Source organism: Capra hircus, chromosome 20 (genome assembly GCF_001704415.2).
Source record: "Capra hircus breed San Clemente chromosome 20, ASM170441v1, whole genome shotgun sequence".
Lineage (NCBI taxonomy): Eukaryota > Metazoa > Chordata > Mammalia > Artiodactyla > Bovidae > Capra > Capra hircus.
This window is the reverse complement of record NC_030827.1, coordinates 6410734-6418856: the sequence shown is the minus strand read 5'-3', so window position 1 is coordinate 6418856 and position 8123 is coordinate 6410734. Positions and strand designations below refer to the sequence as shown.

Below are 8123 nucleotides of genomic sequence, written 5' to 3'. Positions count from 1 at the left end.
TTTTGGTGGGGAAAGAATCTTGCAGACTAGGTCAGGGCTGAACACACCAGCTTTGCTGGAGAGAAAGCTGGATGCTGTGCCATTTCTGGGGTGTCACTGTCAAAGGCTTTCTTCTCAGAGATGAGGAGTCTGCCCGAGTGTCCTCATTCTTCCTCTATCTGGAAATCCGGCCACGAAGCTATCAGATCTAATTGACTGCAATTAATAGTCTACATGTTCTTCTAAAAAGCGCTCTTGTTAAGGTCCTCTAATTGACTCATTTTCTTCTGTGACAACACAGGCTACAAAGTGGTATTTCAATGGGAGAATGAGGCAGGGCTTATTAAATAATCAACATTTTAATTCAGAGCAGATCCTGATTAGAGAGAGAGGGGAACAGTGGAAAATACACTCATTCTTGTCTCTGTGAAAGATAACTTCTTCCTAGATTGATTTCTTCCTCCTTCCCTCCCTATTTGCATCCTTCCCTTTCCTTCCCTTCTTTCATTTTAGCGTATATCAAGTGTTGGATTTATGGAATATTTGAGCAATAAAGTGGCCTTAGAGACTCTTCAACATGATTTCCAGATAGGGAACCTGAGGCTCAGAGAAGCGAAGCAGCCATCCAAAGGAGCAGAGCTTTGCGAATAACACGGCTGACTCAATTCCAGGTCTTGGGGTTACTTCGAGGCTGTCTTATGTCAGCCTGCATATTTGGGGATGAGATAACTCATTCTGGTTTTTGCTATCAAGGAAAGCTATGAAAGCTGTTCTCTGTGCACCCCCACCCCACAGCCCCTCTAAATGATGATCTTGTTCATAAAGTGCCTCCTTTGTCAATGTTTGAAGACTCTAGCTTTGTCTGTTTGTTGCCTGTTTATCTCATTGTTATTTTCCTAAGGCGCAGCAACCTAAGGTGGTTCACACGGTGCAGAACCAGAATAAAGGCAAAGAAAGTGTCAGTGGCGAGGAGACTCATTAAGCAACAACAACAAGAAACAACCAAACCATAAAAAACAACACCAACAACAAACAAAGGCTTTGAGTTGGGTGGCAAAAACTGATGGCTCTCAGATTTTCTAGATTCTCTGGACAAGTGGTTCTGGCTCTGTGGATCTGGAAAGGAGCTGCCAAAATCCACCCACAGACCACAGAGGAGGGCTCAGCTACTACAATCATCCTACAAACTACTTTGCCAAAACTTAATGTCACATGGCGTTGAACAATAATCCGCAGAGCCCCGTGTCCCTGGCTGGCTGCAAAAGACAGGCTTAGTGGAGACAATTCCAAATGCCAATGTGTTCCACGTTCACCACTCTGTCCCGATTTTCTGTTGCACAAATCTACCTTTTAACATGTCAGTGCAAAGAGGGTGCACCTCCCCTGGAAAGGAGAGAGATGAGCAGCTGTGTTCTTATGCATTAACTTTGGAGTCAGGTCCAGGTACGAATTTCAGCTCTGCCACCACTCGCTGCGTGACCTGACCCACATGTTGTGATTTCCTGGTCTTCAGTTTCCCTACCAGTTAAACCGTGGCGATGATGGTACAGGGTTGTTGTGCGAATGACATGGAATGATGGATGGAAAGGGCTCAGCTCAGTGTCTGGAAGAAGTGGGCGGTTCATAAATGATTCCCATCCTTGAGGCCCCAGTGAATGCGCTGGATTCGTGGTCTCACAGCTGCAAATCACCATGGAGTCTCTTTTCCACTAGTGCTTCAGAAGCTTTCATGTGGCTAAGAGGTCCCCCCGGGGAGTTTGCTAAAAATGGTGATTTCCGGATTCCACCTCCAGACCGTCTGAGTTAGCAGATTTGGGTCGGGACCCAGGCATTTCTGCATTTTAACCAGCATCGCCACGTGATCCTGGACATTCTTGAAACACGCTTTGAGAAACTTCTTCGTACAGTTAAGAGAGGTGGGAACACACCCTCTCTGCCTGCTTCCCTTTGTCTTCCCAGGGGAGCTTGTGGCACAGGGTAAGGGCTCCTTGTGGCACAGGGTAAGGGCTCCTGTGGCTCATCTCTCTAAATAAAATGGAACATTCTAGTCCAGGGACCCTGAATTCAAGTGGTCACATGATATGACATGAAAGCCGCGAGGCAGGGCTGGCCCGTCAGCCCTGGAAGTTAGGTTTCTTGCAAAGGCAGCAGCTATTATCCCATCTGCCAGTGTCTGCCGTTTGGGGGCTCAGAGACCTGGCATGGCTGCATTTTCCATTTTTTGTTACGGATTCCCCAAATGTAGGAATTATCACATCTCTTCATTTTAAAAGTTGGAAATCATGTACTATCATTTTATTTTTGCATGCATCTGGGCCAAACAGAGCATGTTGATGGGTCTGCAGTGGCCCCTGGGCTGCCGGGTGGTCATCTTGGGGCTGCTCCTGCTTCTCATTTGACAGCTGAAGAAAATGGGGCAGGAGAAGGTAGGGGAGATTAGCAGAGGCTATGCAGGCTGGCCGTGCTGGGAGGCTGGAGTGGGCTCTGCTTCTGCAGAGAGATTGGAGGTGATCAGCACCCTTTTCCAGGAGCAGAGATATAGCGCAACACCTCAGAGCATCCGCAGCCTTCCTCTCTGCTCCGGCTCCAGGACTGGTGGGGAGGCCAGGAGCGGGCGAAGCTGGAGCTGCGCTTACTCATCCCTCCGCTGCCACCTTCTGCTTTGATGTCTTGATGTTCCAGTTCTGGCAGCCAGAGAGGCAGCGGCAGCAGGCTGCCTGCCCCAGCAGCCGCCTCACACCAGAACAGCTCTTGGCACGACTCTCTGGGGACTTCAAAGGTGGAAAATTGCCCTGGGATAGCTTCTCGAAGGCGCCTTCCTAGTGTGAACAGCGCGAATGGAGCAGGAGATCAAAGTGGGGCCAACCTTTGGTTACAGGGAGAGTGACGGGCAGGGTCTGCTCAGGGCTGAGCAGAGGGTGTGACTGGGCCTTGGGGGCGAGCCTGACCTTGAAGGCTCTCCAGAATCCAGCATCAGAGGGCTGTCTTACTCTCTTCACCTGTCCCCCTCTTTGAGGAACCCGGAATCTCTGGGGCAGGGACGATGCTGAGTAAGTGTTTCTCACCATGTCTTCTGAGCTCTTGGCCTTTTCTTTGGCTTTCTTGGGCCTCATCAGGCACAGCCCCATCTGAGGAAGAGGAACCACTTAGTTTAACCTGCTGGGAGCCTGAGATTGCGTGAGGGCAGGGCAGCCAGCCAAGTGCTGAAAAACTCTTCCTCTTGGGAAGCGCTAGGCAGTGCCCCAAAAGGGGAAGCGATCTGTGGGCTGATCTGCTAATGATTTATCCCCGGGTCTTTAGACCTGGCACCTGTGGCACCAGCTGCAGCCGGGCTGTCTGGAAAATCTTCCCAGCGGGCATCAGGGAGCACAAGGTAGGAAATCAAGCTCCCAATGCCAGGTGCCAGCCACTGCCACACCAGCCCCTGCCCTCCTTGCCCAGAAAGGGCTGCTTTTGTTTGATTTTCTCAAGGCAAGCATAGGCTGTGAAGCTGTGGCCTAGTGGAGGCTCTGGGGATGGACCAGGCCTGGAACACGTTGGAGTGATGTGTTGGCACTTGACTCGGCCTGTGTATAGCTGTCCCCATGACCTGGAGGCTTAGCCTTGATCTCCTAGACCAAAAGTAGGAGGCCAGCGCTGATCTCTGCTCATTGACTTCTCACCATCCACCTTCCAATATTAATGAAGTAATTATTTATAAAAGGAATAAGTGCCCATAGTAAACATTTCAAACAAGCTTAAGATGAAAAATAAATCCCCATTTCCAATTTCATCCCCAAGATGTAAACCATGTCAAAAATTTCCTGTTTTAGAAAGCAGCTTTGTTTTTTGTTTGTTTGTTTCCTGCAAGGCAAGGCACATGGGATCTTAGTTCCCTGATCAGAGATTGAACCATGTCCCCTGCAATGAAAGCCCAGATTCTTAGCTACTAGACCCCCAGGGAAGTCTCAAGAAAGCAGGTATTTTCAAAATGAGTGCTTAGTAGGTACATTCTTCTTCAATTTGATTTCCCTTTAACACATCTTTCCATCATGAGGAGCTGTATTATTTGAAGCAGCTGAACAGTAGTCTAGTGTCTGGATGAGCTGTGATCTATTAAAACAGCTCTCTGTGGATGATATTTTGAATGCTTCTGGTTTTTCACTCTTACAGTCGAGTGGCAATGGGCCTTTGTGTACTCTACAGGGGTGTACTAGGTGAGTATGTCTCTGGAAGTCTTTTAAAACTTTGAGAATATGTATTCCATTTTTCTCGCTAACACTCTGAGGGAGGAACAATGGTACCCATTTTACAGATGAGGAAAATAAAAGCTCACACAACTGAAAGTGGTTTGCCCTGGGTCACATTTCTGGCATTTATATTCACTCAAAAAGTGTTTATTAAACCACTGTCCTTTACAGGTATAGTGCTAGACACTGGAGAAGCAAATGACTGAAGTCCTGCCCCGTTGCTTACAGCCTAGTGGGGATGTTGTGTGTGTATATATGTATGTGTGTATATATACACATACATATGTACATATATATACAACTTGTGTGTTGTATACACAGTTTGTATACAGTTTTTTTATGTTGTATATACAACTTCACACACACAAATTGTGCTAAATGGTTTGAAAGACAAACCATGGTATTACAAAGGAGGATGACAAGTGGACTGATTATAAATTGTGCAGTCAGAAAAAACCACATTTAAACTTTGGTGGTGTCATAGAGTAAATGTTATATTCCCCTCACCCCAATTCATGTTGAAACCTAGAGTGCAATGTGATGGTGTTTGAAGTGAAGCCTTTGGGAGGTGATTAGGCCTAGGCCCACAGGAGTGGAGCACTCATGAATGACATTTGTGTCCTTATAAAAGAGACCCCAGAGAGTGCCCTTGTCCCTTCCTCCGTGTGAGGACGTCATGTGAACATGACCCTCCCTGGGTCCGGAACTGGGTGCTCATCAAATGTCAAATCCTCCAGAACTATATGAAATGAATTGTTGTTGTTTCTAAGACCCTCTGTCTACGGTCGTTTGTTATAGCAGCCCAAACGGACCAAGATATGAAGGAGGAGCAGGATTGCCAATAAGAACGTGAGAGTGAGAAGGTTCTGGGAGCAGAGAGCAGCATGTGTCAAGGCCCGTTTCTGCTCACGGTGTCCAAGGACTCGACAGACTTTCAGTACGGCTGGTGAGTGGTGAGTGTGGCAGAGAGTGGGGGAGAGGCTGTCAGGGAGACGGGGAAGGACGGGGCACGCAGAGGCTCACAGAGAGGGATTCTACATTTGTCCAGATGCAGTGGGCAGGCACTGAGGCCAAGGGAGCTGTTTTCCTGGGGAACCCTAAGGCCAGCCGCATCGGCCTTTGTCAGGGTCTTGGCCTTTCGAGTAAGAGCAGGAGTCTAGTAACGAGCTAATGGTTTTGAATGTGCTCTGCGCCAGCCTCTCTGCTCAGTACTTTTCACGTTACCTATTTTAACCCTCGTTGCAACCATTTGGGGTAAGTAATATTGTTATCATCTCACTTTTATAGGTGAAGAGACTGAGATCAGAGAGATTAAGTCATCATCCAACTAATTAAGTACCCATGGGACTTTCATCAAGACTGACAATATTCTGGGCCATAAAAGAAATCTCAGTGAATTAAAAAAAATAAAAATCATACAAAATATGTTTTCTGATCACCATGGAATTAAATGAGAAATCAATATGAAGAAGATGTCTGGGGAAACTTTATATATCTGGAAATTAAAAGACACATTGCTAAGTAATTCACAGACTGAAGACAAAACCACAAGGGAGATTAGAAGATACTTCAAATTAAAAATAATAGAAGTATGACGTATCATAATTTGTGGATGCAGCTAAAGCAGTGTTTGGAGAAAAAGGGATAGCTTTAAATGCTTTTATTAGACAAGAAGAAATATCTAAAGTCAATGACTTAAATTTCCACCTTATAGGAAAATAGAGCAAAGTAAATAAAAATTAAATATAAACAAGGAGCTAATAATAAGAGCAGACACTTATGAAATGCAAGACATAGAGGCAATACTGAAAATTAGAAAAATCCAAATTTGGTTCCTTAAACATAATAAGAAAACCTGCTGCTGCTGCTAAGTCGCTTCAGTCATGTTCGACTCTTAGCAACCCCATGGACTGCAGCCTGCCAGGCTCCTCTGTCCATGGGATTTTCCAGCCAAGAGTACCAGAGAGGGTTGCTCTTTGCCTTTTCCAAGCAAAGCTGACACATTTCTAACTAGCTTAATCCAAAGGAGAAAAAGAGTATCAATTACCGATATCAGAAATAAAAAGGGATTGTCATCACAGATTCTATAGATACTAAAAGGATAATAAGAAAAAGCTATGAATATCCTTTGGCCAATAAACAATAAATTAGATAAAACGGCTGAATGTATTAAAGTATAGAACTAACCAAAATTGATGCAAGAAATAGAAAATCTAAATCTTCCTAAGTCTATTAAAGAAGTTAATTTTTTGCTACTAAAGTTTTTTCTTAAAAGGAAATGTCAGGCCCAAATAGCTTCACTGGTGGATTCTACCAAACATTCAAGAAAGAAAGCGCACCAATATTAAGTAAATATTTTCAAAATATAGAGAGGAATCACTGTCCAATTGTTTTGTGAGCCCAGTATATCATTAATAAAGAAACCTGATATAGGAATTTATCAAAAAAATAATAAAATTACAGACCAATATTTTTATAAATAGAGGCACAAAAATCCTTGGCAAAATAGCAAATTGAATCCAATAATATGTAAAAATGGTAATGTATCATGACCAAGTATGGTTAAGGGTTAGCTCCAAAATGAATGTTTAATATTTGAAAATCAATCTTTAAATATAATTTCATAAAGTAGCAGAAAAATCATTCATTTCATTGAGTGAAATTGATTACTTAAATATGATCAAATTGATTACTTCGATATTCAATCAATTCAATATTGATTACTTCAATTTTAAAATGCTTCCAGAAAAATAAACTACCCAATAAAAAAATGGGCCAAAGAGCTAAACAGATATTTCACCAAAGAAGACATACGGATGGCTAGCAAACAACGAAAAGATGCTCAACATCACTCATTATCAGAGAAATGCAAATCAAAACCACAATGATGTCCCATCTCACGTGGTCAGAAAGGATGCTATCAAAAAATCTACAAACAATAAATGCTGGAGAGGGTGTGGAGAAAAAGGAACCCTCTTACACTGTTGGTGGGAATGCAAACTAGTACAGCCACTATGGAGAACAGTGTGGAGGGTCCTTAAAAAGCTGGAACTAGAACTGCCTTATGGCCCAGCAATCCCACTGCTGGGCATACACACCGAGGAAACCAGAACTGAAAGAGACACGTGTACCCCAATGTTCATTGCAGCACTGTTTACAATAGCCAGGACATGGAAGCAACCTAGATGTCCATTGGCAGATGAATGGATAAGAAAGCTGTGGTACATATACACAATGAAGTATTACTCAGCCATTAAAAAGAATACATTTGAATCCGTTCTAATGAAGGGGATGAAACTGGAGCCTATTATACAGAGTGAAATAAGTCAGAAAGGAAAACACCAATACAGTATGTATATATATATATATATATATATATATATATATATATATATATACACAGGAATTTAGCAAGATGGTAACGATAACCCTGTATGTGAGACAGCAAAAGAGACACAGATGTAAAGGACAGACTTTTGGACTCTGTGGGAGAAGGTGAGAGTGGAATGATTTGAGAGAATAGCACTGAAACGTGTATGTTGTCATATGTCAAATAGATCGTCAGTCCAGGTTTGATGCATGAGACAGGGTGCTCAGGGCTGGTGTACTGGGATGACCCTGAGGGATGGGATGGGGAGGAAGGTGGGAGGGGGTTCAGGATGGGGAACACATGTACACCCATGGCTGATTCATGTGAATGTATGGCAAAAAAAACTATATTGTAAAGTAATTAGCCTCCAATTAAAATATATAAATTTTAAAAAATAAAGAAAATAAAATGCTTCAAAGGAAAAGCATTTTAAAATAAAAAATTCTACCCATTGAAAATAAAAACTCATAGCAAACTAGAAATAATAGGGAAATAATAGGAGTATTAGGAAATAATATTATTTCCTAATAATAATATACAATAAA

The 8123-nt window shown here is 43.3% G+C and overlaps 1 long non-coding RNA gene across 1 annotated transcript; it reads left to right on the top strand.

Annotated features, from left to right (window-relative positions):
* Positions 2910 to 5582, top strand: LOC102169517. The gene is made up of 3 exons (XR_001296939.2): positions 2910 to 3029; positions 5007 to 5161; positions 5496 to 5582. It is a non-coding gene; the product is annotated as an uncharacterized LOC102169517 (long non-coding RNA).